This window comes from Sapajus apella, unplaced genomic scaffold (genome assembly GCF_009761245.1).
Source record: "Sapajus apella isolate SASKATOON/1434 unplaced genomic scaffold, GSC_monkey_1.0 scaffold23, whole genome shotgun sequence".
Classification (NCBI taxonomy): Eukaryota; Metazoa; Chordata; class Mammalia; order Primates; family Cebidae; genus Sapajus; species Sapajus apella.
In genome coordinates, this window is record NW_022436963.1 from 21305642 (window position 1) to 21325942 (window position 20301).

At 37.4% G+C, this 20301-nt stretch overlaps 1 long non-coding RNA gene across 1 annotated transcript; it reads right to left on the minus strand.

Annotated features, from left to right (window-relative positions):
* Window positions 1–456: 456 nt before the first annotated feature.
* On the minus strand, window positions 457–13043 carry LOC116559510. Its single transcript, XR_004272485.1, has 2 exons — window positions 12752–13043; window positions 457–3164 (listed from the first exon to the last, which is right to left on the minus strand). It is a non-coding gene; the product is annotated as an uncharacterized LOC116559510 (long non-coding RNA).
* Window positions 13044–20301: the final 7258 nt, after the last annotated feature.

Below are 20301 nucleotides of genomic sequence, written 5' to 3' on the forward strand. Positions count from 1 at the left end.
CTTATGTAGTGGGAAAATTTCATTAGTAAGTTACGTGTAACTTAATATCTTCATTGCTTTCCATATTTTGTCAGCTTTTACAGAAGCAATGATTTTATAAAAAAAATCCATTGAGCCGAGCAAAGACAATGTAGATATATGGTTATAATGCTGTAGGAAAAAAAAAAAGCCTGTTCTTCATTCTAAATAAAGATTGTATGTTCTTAAATCTCTTTTATTCTGGTGTGTTTCCTTAAATCAAAATACTCTGTTTCCTAAGAAGTCCCACTAAAGAACAACATTATCTTTTTTTGTAATCACAGGCCTTCATCATTGCAGAAAATACCTGAGCCTTCTCAGATTCTGATATTTGTATTTAATCAATAACCATATCCCTTTTTGATCTGCCTTCTCCAATTGTATTTTCCCAGCTGCGTATGTTTTATTGTGTAAGAATTCAATTGAAAGAGCCATTCATGTTTGCAAAAAGGATGATGTTTTATTATTGGTTATAAAGAAAAGAAATTTCACACTTTGTATAACCGACCCTTTCTGTTATAGCATGGTGAATTCTGAAAGTGAGGAACAAAGTTAACAAACCGTGGAAAGCAAGGCCACAGAAAGATCTTGTAATATTCTGACCACATTATCACATAAGACCTGATGATTTTTATGTCTTTAATTGACAAGCATTCCATTCACATTTGAAATGCACAATCTTTGCATAATTTGAGAGTATGTAGAGTAGAAAAAATAAGGGAATGATGGCTGAAATATTTAACACCAATATGACATAGCCTGACCAATGATACTAAGTACTATATTATAGGAATAGGGTTCCAGAGTCCCTGAGGTATTCCTCCTTTAGTCACTAAACCACAGGTAAGGGGGCAGGTGCTCAGAGAGGAGCCAGGAGGGATGGGGCATAAAGGAAGCATTAAGGAGGTGCAAGGGAACAACTGTTGATGAGTCAGTCTGGTAGTGTTTTAGTATTTTAACAATTGTAACACCTGCACCACTGTGCACCAGATGGACTAATAACTGAAGAGTGCAGGTAGTCAGAAAATTAGAACCCAAGTTAGAGTTCCTGACACTGCCAATAATTCAGTGTGGTGTTGAATAAGTCAATTTACAGGGCCCCTGTTTTCCCCTATGAAATATAAGAAGGTTGCATAAGAACAGCGTATGTTCCCTTCCTGTTCTAGGAATCTGTTTTTTTTTTTTTTTCCTTCTAATGATCTACACGTTCTATGCATCAAGTATAGAGCTGTTTCTTCGAGCTTCTGAAAAGCAGAGAGACTGTTTCACAGAAGGTGTGGGGCACTTTCATGCTCTGTGGTTTGTGAATAACGTGGTCATCAAACAGGAATGAAGCCAGCATTAACCGTGGATGCACTGCCCTGTCAGGAGCAAGTTGAGAGTGGTTAAATGCCTTTTTAGAGGCAGTTTACAAATGTTTTCAAAAGATGAATAGTTTTCAATGTTTGGGAGAATTTATTTCAAATTGGAAAAATGTGCTAGTTTGCTACAGAAATAAAGTAAATGGTGCTTTTGCCTGAAGTTACCTAAGTCAGATAAAAACAGGTATTTTGGAGATTTTTATTGTTGCTGTTTCTCTAAATCACACACACATACACAAATTCCCTCAATTCTCCATTTAACTTTTGTGTTCTTTGTTTGATTACTCATACATGATGCTTTTTTATATTCAATGAAAATATTAAGATATATTCATGGAAGTTTAGCACAAAGTAATGGGCAATGTATTTGCCCAAGGACAATAGAATTGTTCCTACAGAAAGTAGATTCCAAAGTAACTTTAACCTGGATGTTCTTTCACCACAAATTGTTTTAACTTATTTGAGTTGAACATCACTTTCCAGTCCATATCACATCTTTTTCTTAAGAAATTATAAGTAAAAGAAGTACTTAATTATTGAGCACTTTAATTATCACAGAAAAACATGATTTCTGAAGCACATGCTATATTAAGAAGCTTCGTGCTGAATAAGTACCTACAATGCACATTTCTTTCTGGTGTCAATACAACCAATAGTTTGGTCAAATGAGCTGAATCTGTTTAATATCCTGTTGCTTATTGTATCTGACAAATAAAAATGAAGAAAGTGAAGAATTGATTGAGATCTTTTTTTGAAACTTGCACATAATTCTCATTTATGCTTATTAGAATAACTAGGAGCCTTTTTGTAACAAATTGAGAATACAAATAACCTGTTATGACATAGTCATAGACCTACAATAATATGGTCTAGAATTATAGTACTCTCTTCAAGTACACCATATTCAAAATTCACTGGAGATGCTTTAGAGACATCTGTTGTAATTACAGGAACATGGTTTCTAATTCATTTAATTCCCTTTCCTATAAACTGTACATATAAGTGAATTTTAAGAGACTGTGTAAATAAATTTTTAATTACAAAATGATGTTATACAATACATTATTAATAATAACCAACAATGCATAATGTTTATGCATGAGTCCATTAGAAAGATGAGCTAATGTATATATCAATTCTAAAAGAATGCACTGATTTGTCCTGAATTTGTGAATGAAGTTGAATCCATGATGCAAGCTGATGAGTGCCATAACACAGTGACTTAACATGCTATTTTATAGTCAAGAAACATCTTGTACCTATGGGATTTAAGAGGTATTTGAGATTTGTTCATCACACGTGATCAAGAATCTTATTTTTCAGTGAGCCGTGCGGTTGTGAAATTTGGAATAAGACCATTAAGTTGACAATACTAGCTTTCCTGCACAGGTGCAGAATAACATGGCCTATAGCATCCAAGAAATCTGTACAGTCCTTACATTTCAGCACGTGAAAATCAGTCTTGCTGTAATGGAATTTACCACCGTGGCCAAAAGGACTGCCGGAACGTGGTTACTTCACCGCGCTAGCGGTAACAGATTTCTGAAATCTCCATGGCCAGTTCCAGACAGTCGCTGGTCTCGTGGCAAGACTCAAAAAGGCTGCAGTCCATGTCACAGTTGCAGTTGCAATCATTCCGAGAGTGGTTTTCATCCGAGGTGTGGTGATACTGGTGAGAGGGGCAACACACCTTGGTACACACCATTTCGCATGTGCCAGGGAGCATCAGGAGACAGTCCCAAAACTGGCAAAACAGACAGGCGAGGATAAAGGAGGCACACTCCTCTGTTTAAAGGAGAAGGCCAATTAATAGTGGCACATCTGGGGGCGTCTATGAATGGCGGGCATGTGTGCTGGGGTACTTGATAGCTACATAGCCAACTCTTAATTATTTATCCACATTAGGGGTAATGTATACCGTTCTTCTCTCAAGCTCCCCCACCCCCATGCCAGTACTCACTCTACTTAAGTAATTGCTTTATTAACTTCCTGAGCATTTCCTATTGATTCGACATAATCTGGTTATTTAAAGTGCTGTCACTTTTCTAAACTCCTTTATTTACTTTGCCTGTAAGACTCTGGGAAGTCACACAATTAGCTACTTCTCTGGAAACTGTGCAACTGTCTGGAAAATTGCAGGGACTCCCCAAATACATGGGGCTTAAGAAGCAATTAGGGTTGGGGACAAGGAGAGGCTGTACAAATGTCCTGTTCCTTGTCACCAGGCTTTGTTATTTTTCGACATGGTTTCCCATAAATCCGCCACACCCATATTCCAGTGCAAGCAAAAAGCACATTTCAAAACTTAATATAAATGCTTTTTAAAATAATCACAGCTTTTGGGTTGTGTTTTATTTTTAATCCCTGTTTCCGTTTCCCTCCAGTTATGTAAAGCCTTGATTTTATATTCAAGTTGTTTAAGTGAAATACGTCATCATATGCCTAAAAGGTTTTAAATCTTATCAATCCTTTTTAAGAAAATTGGTTTAAAAATTTACTACACAGACTTGTAAAAATCTGGAAAGTATCTCTAAGGCATTGAAGGTAATTGGTAATTCTAGCCAAACAGCTGTGATGGGTTATAGATTATTATGTTTTTTGTTTCCATAAAGGGAATTAGTTAGAAGATGTAGCAGTTCTCTTGTTAAAATTATAACTTTTCTTTAAGTTAAAAAAGTTTTAAAAACGTGTGAGTGCTTCATAAAAGGGTAAATAAGTGTCGATGTGATATATTATCTAATTAATTAAAATCAGTAATCTGAAGATTATTGATGATTGAAAGTAACATTCTAGTGTGAACTGGAGAAAAATTTCTCCTCCAGATGGGCTTATCAATTGATTTAAGTTTGACTTTCATAAGGATCTCTATTTTTTCCATATTAGTAAGAATTACTAATTCTATTAGTAATATAGTAATTACTAATTACTACATTAGTAAGAATGCTAATAACTTCAGTTATCAGACTTCAGTCAATGGGGACTGTGTAAGCATATAGAAGAGATTTTGCCTTAGAGTCTAAGTGGTGTTATTGTCCCATTCATTTCCTTCTATTTTCCAGAAAACTCTCTTCTTTCATTGTTCATATACTTATTAGTCTGTAAGCGAAAGAAAAATACAGAAACATCCTATGAAAAGGAAAAAATATTTTAAAGAAAGACACTTTGGTTTCTTGTAAAAACACTATGTAAAGTTCTAAGGTGAGTCTTGGACATAGGTCAACAAAAATCATTCTTCCTTCATTTTTTCTCTCCATCCTATTTCTCTTACCTTCTCTTCCTTTCTTCCCAGAAAGATGGTGGTAAAGAACCACATCATGACTGTTATGACTACTTTAATTGTCATATATTATTGAAGGTGCTGTGGCCATTACTCAGTATCTATAGTTTAGGCCGCATATTCCACAATACCTCTAGAGTGTACACACTCATCTGTTTGCCAAATTTGCTGTATTTTTCTTCACGTAGAGCCAGCTTTTAGCATGTGATCAACTCATCCCTATCTCATAGGTTACCACAGACTGCCCACAAAAATGCAAGAGTAAGTTAGAAATAGTATATAGACTGTTTCAACTATGCTTTTCTGAAGAGGAAAAGATGGTCAAAGGTGAGGGACATACAACCTCATTGAGTTTTAGCAATGTCAAGACCAGTACTATAGCAGCCGCTGGCAAAGAAGAGGCTCTCAGTAGATAATATTCCAAGTGAATACTCCGTGATCCCTCAGGCTGAATGTGCAAAGAGACTTAATCAAGCTTATGACCATACAAACATGAGTCCACTGGATCCTGTCCTTTATGCACGCAAGATTAAAAGTTTGCTTTGGAGCTAAGTAGGGTGGGAATGCAGGTGCCCTTAAGGATAGGAGCTGGTGTGTCCTATCAGAGTGTGAAGGACCTGTTCATAAAGTGCTCTTATAATTTCCTGAGGGCATGCAACCTTTGGGTTCAAAAGCCAATGTCCCCTCAAAGTTCACAGACTCTGGAGGTCTCCTCTTCTGATGTATACTGCAGATTTTATTTACAAAAGAAAAAAAAGTTTTGGCTTAATCCTTCAGCCAAATTGGCACTTGTTTCCTTCTACCTCCCTATTTTGCACTTGAGAATAGAGCCCATTTTTTTCTGTTTCTAAGTCAGTCCTTTTTATTTGGTTTTAAAAGGCAGAGTCTCTTGCCCAAAAACAACATGGTAACATTAATGAATTGAAAACAGATTTTTCCGAACTTTCAAGTGTGTTCCACACTTTTCCTAAAAGGCATATTAAATAATTCTGCATGAGCAGGTAAAACTGTTTTGCATATGGCCCATTTTTGTTTGCACAGAAGTAGCACAAGCAGTTCAGGGGAAAATTTGCAACTGTTTGAAAAGAGTGTTGGATTTCCTCTCGTCCCGAATAAGTATATTTTTCTTTGCCTGCACTATTTCCTGGGGCTTTAATGTTTAATAAATGTGATATTCAAAGTCATATCCCATGATTAGCACCACTTCTCTCACCCCATCCAAAAGTGTATGCCATATATGCTGTTGCCTGCTGCACATCTCTTCTGCAACATCCTCAAAACATCTCATTTACCAAGGCCAACTTGCATTTTGGATCTCTGTCTCCATGGTCCTACAAACCTGTTCCTCCTCCTATTTCCTCTTATGGATGGCTCCTGAACACCCAAATGAATTCAGCAGAAACCTGGTAGTCATTCTCTGTCATTTTGCTTTTCCTCTTCATATCCTCCCCACATGCCATTCACCGCTGAGTCCTGCTTATTCCACCTCAAATTCTTATTTGAAATCTGCAAGCTGTTCACCACCTGCAGGGCCACTGTCTTAGCTCTGGCCACTGTCAGCCACCAGCAGGTCAACAGCAGTAGCCTCCCGGCAAAGACACTCTGCTTCCACACCAGCCTACTTCAAATTCATCAGCTCCTTTAATATTTTTAATTCCAAATGTAAACAACTCACTATCCTAGTAGAGAAAAGTGCCAAATCCTTTCCTTCGCCTACTAACCCTTGCATGACTGGATTCCTACCCATTTCTCTGACTTCTGGATTTATTTTACTTACTTCATACACACATCACTCCAGCCACACTGACTAAATTGCTGTATTTGGAATGCACCTGGCTCAGGGTCTTTGCACATGTTGTGTTTTTGCCTGCATTGCATACCCTGCTGCCCCCCAACTTCACCCAACTCCTATTCAAACCTTTAGCTTTTTAGTTTTAAACACCTTCCCTCTAAATCACATCCTTGCTGAAACTCTCATAGCAACCTATTTTATTTTTTCTTCATAGCACTGACCATAGGATGGCATGAAACTAATTAGTTTGTTGCCTCCTCCTACTGGAATCTATGTTGCAAGAGGCAAGAAAGCCATATCTCCCTCTGGTTTAGTGACTAAATCAATGAATGATCTAACAAGTAAATATTGTAATATTCATTTTTCAGATACAAGGACTAAGGTTCAGAGATTGTTTCTAGGCTGGGCGCGGTGGCTCACACCTATAATCCCAGAACTTTGGGAGGCTGAGACGGGCGGATCACAAGGTCAGGAGTTCAAGACCAGCCTGGCCAAGATGGTGAAACCCCTTCTCTACTAAAAATTACAAAAAAAAATTAGCGGGGCATGATGGCAGGCACCTGTAATCCCAGCTACTACAGAGACTGAGGAAGAATTGCTTGAACCTCGGAGGCAGAGGTTGCAGTGAGCCAAGATTGCACCCCTGCACTCCAGCCTGGGATATATAGAGAGACTTCATGTCAAAAAAAAAAAAAAAAAGAGATTGTTTCTGACTGTCCTAATCCTCCCAACTGTAGGATTGTAAAGCACAGATTCAAATCTAAGTCTCTCTGGATCCAAAGCCTGTGGTCTCTATCCCACTGCTATATGTGTCAAATATTTCACCAAAAGCCATTCTGCATCTCTCTAACTTTTTTGGGAGGTATTCATTTCTCTTCCCCTTCCTTATTTAGAACATTTGTTTTGTAACGTTGTTTTGTTTTACTTATTTAAACTTTTTAAAAAGAAACATTTATTAAGTTCAGGGGTACATGTGCTAATTTGCTATATAGGTCAGTTTGTGTCATGGGGGTTTATTGTACAGATTATTTCATCAGCTACATATCAAGCCTAGTACCCATGAGTTATTATTCCTGATCCTCTCCCTCCTCTTACCCTCCACTCTCCAATAGGCCCCAGTGTGTGTTGTTTCCCTCTGTGTGTCCATGTGTTCTCATCATTTAGCTTCCACTATAGGTGAGAACATGTAGTATTTAGTTTTGTTCCTGTGTTAGTTTGCTAAGGATGATGGCATCCAGCTCCATCCATGTTCTTGCAAAGACATGATCTTGTTCTTTGTTATGGCTGTATAGTTCTCCATGGTGTATACGTACCACATATTCTTTTACTAGTCTATCACTGATGGACATTTAGTTTGATTCCATGTCTTTGCTATTGCAAATTTTGTGCAGCCCTCTACATACAGCTTACACAGGCCTCCAAATAACCCTGAGTTGAGCACTCTTATGATCCCTGTTTATGGATGAGGAAATTGAGGCAATGACAGTTTAAGAGGCATGCCCCAGGAAACATAGGCTATTTCAGCACCTTAATTTGAACCCAGACTGACTTCTCCATAGTTTTTAACTAGGAGGCCAACCTGCCTTCCATAAAACACTCTCAGTTTCCTTCTGACACACTTAAGCATGACACAGGCCACTGCCAGCTTGTGGCCTGCTTCCCTCTCCATTCCCTCCTCTGTGCTGGATTCCCAAGACTGGCAAAGAACATTTTCCAGTTGCTTTTAGTGGCTTCTGTCTAGATTCAGCCAGTAGGAGGCAGTAACAGGAACCCGTAAAACAGGAGGATGAGAAAATTCAGGGTGCTTCTCCCGCTTCTTGCTTTGGGTGGTGTCTTAGGCAGTGGTTGTATCTTCTCTTTGCTTTCATCTCTCTCTGAACGGCCCTTCCCTCTGTGGCTCTGGCTAATGCCATTGACTAGTGGTCTAATAATGGTTAGTGACTAGTGGCCTATCTGATAGTGATTGGTGACTGACTAGTGGTCTATCTGGTGATGGCTAGTGACTAGTAGTCTATTTGTTAACAGTTAGTGACTAGTGATCTATCTGCTAATGGTTAGTGACTAGTGGTCTATCTATCTGATAGAGGTTAGTGACTAGTAGTCTATCTGACAACAGTTACTACTAGTAGTCTCCAAGCTCATAGGAGTCCACTAGGGATCTGGAGAGACAGAGGGAAGAGGTGGGAGAGGCTTCTTGTTGTTGCTAATGTCTGGGTGACTTACTGTTTACTGTATTTGACTTTTCTGCTCTTCTAATAACTTTGTCACAAGTTCTTTGTTTTTTAAATCTCCTCTAAAGAACACCTGGCATCCTGACAGAGGCTCTAATCACTACAATTGAAGTGCCTACCTGGCTTTCCCTTCCTTAAACCTGAATTAAAGAAGGTTTAATATGGATCAGAGACCTGCAGTCTGCATCGTCAACAGTGGTGTTTCTCTGTGAGCAAAAAGCCATGACAAAAACGCCCTTGGGGTTCATTTCCTTTATACACCCCAGGGTACCTTTAGGACATGGAGGCTGTGATGTGCAAAGTGATACTCTAATGACACTGAAGAATTGACACAGCTTCCAGAGGTGCTAAATGTACAACTGGGGACTGGTTAGTTAGGAGGGAGAATCTCACTCACTAGAAAGCATCATGTTTAATTAGAGTGGAAAAGGTGGCAATGCAAGAAGGTTCTACAAGCATGCTTGAGGGCAGCCTCATGGCCACGGTCCTGCACTTCCTGACTCTGCCCTCCCAACTTTGGGTCTTGCCACCTTGGTACCCACAATTAGGAGGTGGGAGGAACAAGAGCAGACACTGTATTTCCCGAAGCATTTCTGAGCTGCTGAAGCACACCTCCTGATACCCCAGGACTCCTTATCCTAAGTGGCAACAATCACTCTTCCAGAAGTGACCCCAGGCAAATCACAATCCTTTCTCCTCCTCCCCAAAGCAAAGAAAAAAAGAGCCAACATGATACCAGTCCAATTAATGTGCTATCATAGAGAATTCAGCATCATAGTGAGATTCATGACACAATGAATCCACCGATTACTAAAAGTTTCCAAAAGTATAATAATTGGTTCTCACTCCCCCACACTGAGTTCTTTAAAAAAAGTGTCTGTAATATAGAATGGGAATAAATAAAGTGTGACTGAATGCCTTTCTCTAGCTGGGGTATCATCCCTGATGTTATCAATTTTAATAGCTACTTAAATATGTCAAGATCTATTTAAGTTCAGACAAGCACAACTAACACTCAAGTCAGTTCTTTAGAACTAGAATGACTAGATTTGGGTGATACTAAGTAAATTTGTGCTTATGTTTTTTTCTGAGCAAATGAACTGAAATAATTATAAAATTGAAACATTTTATAAGGTGACACTAGTGCATTTAATTGTATGAAATTTACAGTGTAGAAAATGTAATCATTTTATTCAGTAGCCCATGGTGTAATTAAGACTATTCTTTTGAGGTATCTAGTATTTATGATTTTCCTCTTCCACCTAGATGAGATGTCTCAAATTCAAAATTATACATCAATTAGGTACATTCTCAGGATTATTTTTAAGGGGCCTGTTTTCTAATACCATGTGTATTTCTGATTTTCTTATCCACAGGGAAGCTTTCACAATCAGGAGACTGTAGAAACAGAAGCTGGTACAAGGATAGTCCTCTGCACTTTTCCCATTTTATTCAGGAAAGGGACCACACACGATGAACCACAATTTAATAATAAAGTAATGTTTCAGCACATAGTGTGTGATGTGCAGTAAAGATCCTTTTAAATTCCCATCAGAGCACACACCATGAACTGTGCTAATGGATGTAACACATTTTACAAAATCTGCATGTGTGAGGCTTTTCCATCCTGTTTTAAGTGGGGCAATGTATATAAATAATAGATATTAGCAATTAAGCATCTATTCCTATGCACTCATTTATACATTTGAAAATAAATTAACCACAAACTACATGAAAGTGGATGCAATCTTCTCTTTTCCCTTCTGTTTTCCCTGCTGTTCCTGAAAGATATTTCTGTATTTATCTCAGTACGAACAATGACCCCAGCTCTCAATTTCTGCATCCTTAAATTAATTACTATCAAAAATTCTCTAAAATGAAGTGAGTCCGCCTTAACTCTTGATTTCCTTGACATTTGCTGTTTAGGATAATGAGAGTTTCTTATCAGTTTTTTTGGGTCTTAGACTGGCTTCTTTTCTGTTCTCCTTTAACCAGGTACCAAAAGCTATTACTTCACTGGGGAGATTTTTCACGTGTGAGAAAAAGGACTATCACCTATGCGGTCAGCTTACAACCTGAATTTCCTGGAAACTACCTCATTTAATTGTCCTCATGAACCTCCTTTGCTCTTTGAAAGAAGGGTAGTCAGCTATTTTTTGTTTCTGGGTTTTTATTTTGTCTTTTGCATGAGGCTCTTGAGTGTCAGTTGCCATTTTAAGGGAGTAATGATTTGGACCCTTTCCTGAGAATACAAGAGTTCAGGTGTCGTGCTAGTTGGCTTGGCCCCTCTTATTCCTCCAGTATCCCTGATAGGTCAGATCATAGTGGGTCTGGAGGGAAAGCATGTTTCACTGTGTGGATATGTACGATGGCATTTCCCAGTTCTGGGATCATTAACCTAATTCAATTATTCACGTGATGAGCAGTACCCATACATTCCTGTTAAAATTTGATAAAATGCTGTAGCATCAAGATGGTTTTGCAGAGGCCTCTCCAGCATTACTTGTTTTCTCGACTGGCATTAGTCTCTACCAAAGCTAGAAATTTGAGCATAATCCTGAATTCAGAGTCATAACCTGATAGCTGCAGGCCAAAGTTGGCCCAGTGATAGGTTGTTGGGAGTGTCTTGAGCTTGGCAAAATAAATTAAAGTAATTATAAACACTGGAAAGCTTAGAAATTTTACATAACACTCCTGGTCTCTGAATTTGCTTGGAAAGCTTCAATATCTGGCAACTCTGGGCCTGCATTTTCTTCTGGCAACAATCAGCTGGAACTGCATCAAGGTAGCGACTTTTAGATAAGCCATGTGCTCTCCAGCTTGACATAGTCCTCGCCAGTCCCTATTGTTTACTTCCAGCCTACTTAGTATTTCTATTATCGGCAGGCAACCACAGGCAATTAAGCCTGTAGTTTCTGGCCTAAAGCAATCAGGACCACATGTGCACAAGACACCATGTATATAACATTGTTAGAAATCTTCTCTTTCCTTACTTTCTAAAACCATAATCACAATCATGGCTGACACTGAGTACCTACTGTGTACCAACTTTTGTACTAGGTGCTTTATACATGTTATTTTATTTGATCCCTAAAATACCCAATGATGCTAACTAACCTATCATATAACCAGAGACTGAAATTCAGAGATGGTAAGTTTAAAAAACGTGTCCAGTACTATACAGTTAATAGACTTCAGAGTCAGAAGTGAAACTGATGTGATTCCGAAGGTGCTGTTATTCAAAGTTTATTTAATCTTTTTTCTTATTTTCAAAAAGTAAATATGAATTTAAATGTAGACCAGAAACCCTACCTTATTACATTTTCCTTTGAGAAACTCCAAGGTTTTGTTAAATGCAAATGTAGATACTGAACACTACAAAATTCCTGAATGGCTTGTCTCCTGTAAAGGTCATTGCAAAGTTAATCTGAGTAAAATTTCATATCTTGGTGTGGAGTCCATAATTTTGAACTTTATTTGGCTGATTGTTTATTTAGCACCAAATCAATTTGAAATTGGCTTTGCAAATGAAATGTACCCTTTATGTCATATATAGGGATGGTTTGGTCTAGGTTTGCACTGATCAGAATGCCTAGGGATAACTCCCAGAGAAACCATCCCTTTCTCATAGATTGCTGGTTTAGCATCTTAATATTTTATGCTGTCTATATTTATATATTTCCAGCATTTTAATACTATTTCTCTCTGCCTTCTTCTCCTTCCCTCTGACCGGAAGTATAGACTAAATAGTTCCATATCTGAGGAGAGAAAGAAGTTTGCCGTTTTTCTTTATCCACCTCATAGCCCCATAGTAAGAATGATTACGTCCCATTCCAGCTATTTAAAACACGCTGTCTCCGATTCCCAGCTTTGAGAGCAAACAATCTGCCAAGCACCTCATAACTGCAAAGTGACCTTGACATATGTCATTCACCAGAGTTTTCAAATCGAAGTCTTGCTGTTTAATATTCATAAAGACTTTTTTTTTCCCCTAACAGCATATGTGATGATTTTACAGGGGATGGGGGTTGGGAGCTTTATTTAGAGATGGGTTGAATTGTGAGAAACATACCATCGGTGTCTCTGTGATGAACTGAAGTATCAGTTTGGAGGTAGGAAAAATTCGTTTGGCATTCTTCAAGGGAGGACAGTGATGTGCTGGATTCTGACAGTTTTTTCTCATTGGGGTTTTCCTTGGCTGGTCCATCTGTGATATTGAATTCAGATACTGAATTTATTACGATAGCATTAATGGGTTTCTCATCTGCATGCTTTTCATTTGTGAGTTGTGTATCTAGACAAAAAAAGAAAAAAAGACATACAGAAATCCACTATAGTTTATGTGACCCAGTGACCTAAGAACAGACATTTGCAGAAATTTTCACATTTGACTTTTCTAAGATTAAAGTCTTAAGAAAAAGAACGAAGTATTATTGATCAAAACAATTTTGAGTGAAAATATACGAAAGAAGAGTGCAATTATTACAAAATTACATACACATTGCAAACTTTACCTATCATCGTCACTTGTAATACTTATTTCTACTGTGTTTTTTGTTTGTTTTGTTTGTTTGTTTGTTTTTCAGTTCTTTGGTTTTTTTTTTTTTTTTTTTTTTGGTGATGAGTAGGGCAAATCAAGCAATTCATTCACTTGGATCAACAAAATGTCACAGTATGTTGCTAGCCTCCTGTCATAGTGTATTATTAATCTGAGGAGCAGGATAAGGATCTTATATGATGGGCAGTACTGCTGAGTTATTCGCATGATGTCAATCAAGTCACCTTATTTCTTTGTTTATACAAACATCACTTTCATCCTCTGTAAAAAGAAAAATGTATATAAAAGAATGGTTTACAAGATTATTCCTGCTTCTGTTCTCATAATCTCACAGTAGCTTTTTCTAACTTGGTGTTTAAGTTCCTATTCAGGAGATAGCTTGTAAGCCTTTGAGGGTATGCTTCTTGGGAACATGCTTTATTTCCATGTAACTGTTTGGCACAATTGCTAGAGATGTTCAGGGAATTTCTAGCAAAGTTCTTGACTGAGATTCTGGTTTGGAGAGCCATGGAGAAGACTGAGAAGCCCCAAGTGTCTTAAGTATTTTACATCTCCTATGCAGTTGGCCTTCCATATCTGTGGGTTTCACATATCCAGTAGAACAAATTCTAGATACACAGATAGAAAATATTCAGAAAAAAACTCCCCAAATAACAATATAACAATAAAAATGGTACAAATAATAAATACAGTATAACAACCACTATACTAATACTATATATTTACATAGTATTTGGTATGATAAATAATCTAGAGGTGAAGTAAAGTATATGGGAGGATATGCATAGCTTATATGCAAATACTACATCATTTTATATCATGGACTTGAGCCTCTCAAAATTTCGGTATCCATGGAGTCCTGGAACCAATTCCCCTCAGGCACTGAGGTACAGCTATATGCATTCTCATGCCGCATAATGATTGGGAGTCTGCTCTGCAACAAGCACTGGGCTGTATATTGGGGATACAGGGATGACAAAGACAGGCATGGGCCCTGGACTTCATGAGCAGCAAACAAATCAACGAGTAAATAACTGTGTAAGTTACAGGATTGAAAAGTGTATGAAAGAGAAGCATATCATAAAATCATGTTAGAGAGAGGACCAGACTGGGTAGTGGTTCAGGTAATTTATAACTTCCTTACAGTCACTGAGCAAAGTCTTAAGACTGAGAAGAGAGTTAATAGAAGAAAATATTCTCAAACATTCAGCCAGGGTAATGATGCCCAGAAACAACTTAAAACCTAAATAAGCAACAGTCCTCATTGTTTGGTGGCACAATTGGGAGGTGGTCAAGAGGTGTTCTTGGGAATTGCATTCCCATTGCTAACACAATGCCGGGTTGGTTCAGTAATGTTCATTGAGTGACTGAAATTAATAATTATTGGCAACCTGGTTTGATTTTACCATGCTTATGCAGCTCAGTGCAAGAAACACATTCTTGCCAAGTCCATGTTCATTTCTCTTCCAATGTCGTTTCTTAGTTTGGGGCCAATGGAAATTTCTAGTGGGTTCTGCCTTCTAAGGCAATGGGTTTCAGACTTTTCTGCAGGATAGAATCACCTAGGAAATCTTTAAAAAATTCAGAATTTTTAAAGCTCTGGTATCCTCCTTTTAGGAGACCAATTAAATCACAACCCTTGGTGGGAGAAGGGAATTTTTGAAGCTCCTCAGATGATTCCAACATGTAGACAAGTTTGGGAACCACTGTGCCAGGGATCTTCAGCATTTGAGAGTGGAGAAAGAGAGAGAACAACCCAATGGTACATCAGTGATTTTCAGAAACCAGTTATAAGATGGTTGCTCTCTGACTCCTAACTGGCACCAGAACTAGCAGTCTCATATATACAACTATCTTAGGTCATTTTCGTTTCTTATGTCATTTTCGTTTGGTCTTCCAAACAGCCTTGGTTTTCAACAATGTTTAATTTCCATTCTCTTTCCTTTATGTGCTGGCTTTAAATTTCTTGGTTGTGGTTTCATCCACCCTAAAAAGGATTGGCACAAATAGGAATTCAACAAAACATCTATTGTTGAAAGAAATTAATGTATTATTGAATATTTAAGTAGAATCAGCTCTACAGATAAGGGAACATTCAGCTTCCTCTAACCCAAGAGGGACTCACCAAATTAATGATATCATGATGATGATGATGAAAAATAACAATTAGTTTATCTTTCTCACTTGAGTGTCAAAGCATCCAGTAATCAGCTAATATTGCAGACAGATGGACATTCAAATGATACCTTAGAACACTAACAGCAGCATCAATATTTTGGGCCAGATAATTTTTTGGCATGGAAAGATTGAAGGATGTTTAGTGGTATTGTAGTCCTTTACCCACTAGATGCTAGTAGCACCTGACACTCTATCTCATAACAATCAAAAATGTTTGTGCACATTGCTGTATTTCCCCTGTGGGACAAAACCACCCTGGTTGAAAAACCAATGCTTTACATACACGTACAAACACACACAGAGCGGCATGTATTTTATGTCAAGTTCTATGTTACCACTTATATACCTTATTGAACTTAAGCATCACAAAGACTCTAGGAGGTAGATATTGTTAGCCTCCCTGAACAGATGGGAAATGTATGAATGGGTATCCCCAGTTAGCAGATGAATGAAGGTAACCAAAGCTTAGAGAGTTTATTTAGGTAAATTGTCCAAGGCCTCCTCCTTATTCAGTAGTAGAACTGAGATTCAAATCTAGGCCTGGTGGATTCCAAAAGCTTTGTTCTTGTCATTTTCCTTTTCATATTATGCAATGTTTTCTCTGATTTATTCCTAGCTTTTATTTCTGCTTCCTAACTACTGAGAATGCACATCAGCAAACCTTGTCACCCTAAATGTTGTGATATGTCACCTGCCCAAAATTGAGCCTTGCAAACAGTTGAGTTTTACACACTTGCGTTTCCCTGAGCAGATTTTGCAAAGCAAAACTACCTTCTTTGCACACTCAAGGAATCCTGCTTGTTCCATTACAGCTGCCTTATCCCACACATTAGAGAGCAGCCCAGAAAGAGCTGATGGATAACGAGACCTTGATGAGTATGGAGATTGCAGCAGCTATTTACTTAACAGAATTAATTAACAATCAGTTCAAATTATCACACGTAGTCAGGCTGCATGTAATTTAAATTGCTTTTGCACAAAGTAATTCAGTAACAAAAAAAAGTTGGATAGAGGTTACTGGAATGTAAGAACATGCGGAGAATACAGTATACAGCCAAGTGGTATACGATTCTCTTTTTAATTTTGTGACAATTTTAAGTAAAGCATTTTGAATGTAAGTGGTGTGCTACATTAAGCAACCATTTGGAGCACACTAGGCTTGTACTGAGAGAATTTTATGGAGAAGTTAAACTGCCATTCATAAAGTTATTTTAATTCTAAGTCTCTGTTTATATTTTTATTTTTTTTTCATTCCTCAGTGGGAACTATCTGTTGCTCATTAGAAAATCATCTGACATACACACATTTGAGAACCCAGTCTGTTCAACCCAGAATTGTGACATCTGAAATGAGTCACAATTTTTGGGTGAATGCTACTGACATCTTCCATCTTTTATAGATGATGCTAACAATAATTTCCTCAGATTCAGATTCCTTCCTTTATGGTATTATTTGACATTGCACCCAAAGTACTATAAAGTAGCATAAGCTCAAAGGAGAAACATATAAAAAGTGGTATCACATCTTCTGCAGTGAAAATTATTTTAGAGTTAAATAAGGAACTTGTGAAACTATATTTGGGGTGTTATACATAGTTCTTGACATTAGCTTAGAGAAAATAACTTCTACCAATAGTAAAAACAAACCAAAATTATGACAAAAATAGAAGCTTATCTGTATTTCTTAGAAAAAAATTAAAGTGAATCTTAAACATCAGTGAAATAGAAAATTCATGTTTGGGCTACAGGTAATTGCAAGAACAAATGGGCATAAACTTAAGAGCAAAGATAGTTAATTAAGTTTTTATTACTGGAGCAACTGTTATTAATTTAATTCAATTAACATTTATTGAGTATCCACATGCAATAGATGAATCAATGTGACAGGAGCTATTAATTTATTTACTCTAAGTTATTAAGGAAACATTTTAATGATTTTCATTTTTGCTCTCTAAATGTGACTGTAATTTTTGCATCCATTTTTTTTTTCTCATTTGAGTCTTTATAGATAAAAGCATTCAAATGATGAATAAGTACTATTTCTTCTTCTTTAGGGCCTCTGATTCTATTCTTTTTTCTTCCATTCTTTTCCCGTTTTCCTTTCTCTTCTTCTTCCTTTTCCATTTCCCTTTCCCTTTCCCTTTTCCTTTCTCCTCCACTCCCCTACCCTTCCCTCCTCTCCCCTTCCTTCCCCTTCCCTTCACTTTTCTTTACCTTTTCCCTTCCCTTCCCTTTGTCATTTCCTTTCCTTTGTTCTTTCCTTCTTCCTCTCTGGTGTAATTCCTCATCTGACCTACGCGACTCTATTATCAGCTTCTGTTTTCCTCCAGCTCCTTCCGTGTATTTGTTCCTTAAGACTTTGTCCTTTTAGTTTCTTTCTTCCTACCCTATCCTTGAAGGCCATATTTGTCCATACTCACAACGTCATTGATTTCTTTGTGAAGTTGATCCTAAATCTTCATGCAGCCAATCACCCAGAGATGCAGGCAATATTTGCCAAGCATAAACTACATGCCTGCTATCGCACTAACCGCTGCAGAATTCATAGAACAACAAATGGTTTCGGTCCTCAAGAAGCTCACAGTCATCACAAATTATGGTTTCACACTTATCTATTGGACATTTTATGTGCGTAACTAGCAAAATCCTTTTAATTATGATGTCTCTTTCTACTAAGCCCCTCATTTTTCTCCTCAAACTGCATAACTCTGGCTATCCCTGGAGAATTCACATTTCAGTCTATCTTTATTGCATTGTCATTTTTCCAGTTCCCTGGGCTTAAAACTCTTCTTTGACTAGCCCTATCCCTCCATCCAATCATTTACAAGTTCTTCTTATTCTTCCTTCTAAACATCTCTCAAGTCCACGTCTGCTTTTTCATGTCCATCACTGCCACTCAGGTTTAATCCTCTGTGCCCTCATATCTAGACTCTTTTCAGTAGTCATTGGCTCTGAGTACAGTGACAACTATCTTTAAGATATCTTATGCACTATAATCAAAATTATACATTGAACAATATTCTTCTAATCATACTAGTCATAGAAAAACAAAGCAAAGCACACATATCATGAACACACACACACAAATATTAATGGCTTACTATTACCTGAATATTTTCCCATTTTCTCTCTCTTTTTTTTTTTTAAATAGGGTCTCACTCTGTCACCCAGGCTGGAGTGCAGTGATGATAGTGCAATCACAATTCACTGCAGCCTCAACCTCCCAGACGCAGGTGATCCTCCCACCTCAGCCTCCTGAGTAGCTGGCTAGCACTATAGGCGTGCACCACCACACCAAGCTTATTATTATTATTTGTATTTTGTGCAGAGACCTGATTTCACCATGCTGCCTGGGCTGGTTTTGACCTCCTGGGCTCAAGGAATTGACCTGCCTTGGCTTCCCAAAGTGCTAGGATTATAGGCATGAGCCACCACGTCTGACCTCCACTCTTTCTCCCTCCCTCTCTCTCTCATTAGTTTGTTTTCCTTTTTAGAGAGAGACAGGTTCCTGATATGTTCCCAGGCTGGACTAGAGTTCCTGGACTCAAATGATTGTTTCACCTTAGCTTCCTGAGCAGATATTTTTATTCTCATTTAACCTATGTGCATTATATTGTCAAGTTGCCTATGGAAACAGGTAGCTTGTTGCTAAGTTTTTCTTGTGAGCAGTAAACTCCAGAAGCCTAAATGAAAATTATTAGATAAGACTTTAAGGTAGGGTGACTTTAATTTTAGTTCTAGATCAAAACATTTAAAGTGAGTATATATTTCAAATGTATGGACCATTTTTTAAGCTATGATGGTGAATTATGTTTTCTCGTGGTTTTAAACTATACTCCAGCTTAGAATTTAGTACTGTAATTATTGGTGTCTGAAATCAGACCAAGGCAGACAAGTGACATTTCAAGGTATAGGCTACCAAACCATTAACAAATTATTGTGGTTAGTAAAAGGAGTTAACTGAAGTGACACTGTATAGATAAAAAAAAAGTTTTTTCCATTGTATGAAAATTTTGTAAAGTTTATTAAAATGTTAGATGTGATTTTTGCTCTTAAAATACATGATTATATTCTCCACAGCTTTGTAGCTAATAATACAAAATATAAAATGTAGGAAACCCTTCAACATGATCAAACATGGTGAAAATTATCAGCAAGGGTCAGAATCACCTTTTTTTAGACATGTACATCACTATTGTTTTTATGTTGAGTAAAATTTGAAAATATACTATGGCTGAAGACAGAACAAAATTAAGAAGATGATTTCTTGGCATTGAGAAAAGTATAATAAAAGGTGATTGATACTCAAAGAAACTATGTTTTCAAGAAAACAATGTTTTCTTCTTTGAAAGCTGAGTGGATAATTTTCTCCAGTTAGGAATGAAGCCTTCTAAAATTCCCTCACCTTTTTGAAATGAATGGAAATAGGTAACTTGTGGAGTATCAATTGCTACATCCTGATAGATTGGGTAAGACAAAACCTTGGTTCATTAACTCTAATTTGGGCGGGAGGATAAATAAGATAAATATATTTGACATTTTTTCTTTAATTTTCAAATGGCAGCTCTGGTTGGAGGATGTCCTTTAAAGACTTTCAAGTTAAAGTCACAGGTGTATAAATCATTGTTTTGATTTGTCTTCTGTAGCACTTCAGCTAAAACCCTGCCCCAAGAAACGTTAGATGAAATGTTTATCAAGGGCTATGACAAGAAGACATTTTAAGCCTTTTCAATCAGCCTTAGTAAATCTTTTTTAAAAAGAGAGAAAGCTAAAGTTTATTATTCTTCCAGAAATAATAGAAGTGCGTGTTCAAGGTGAAAAGGATTAAAGAGTACAAAAGAACTGAGGGTAGAAGGTGGAGCATGGTCCCCTCCCCAAGTTTCCCCA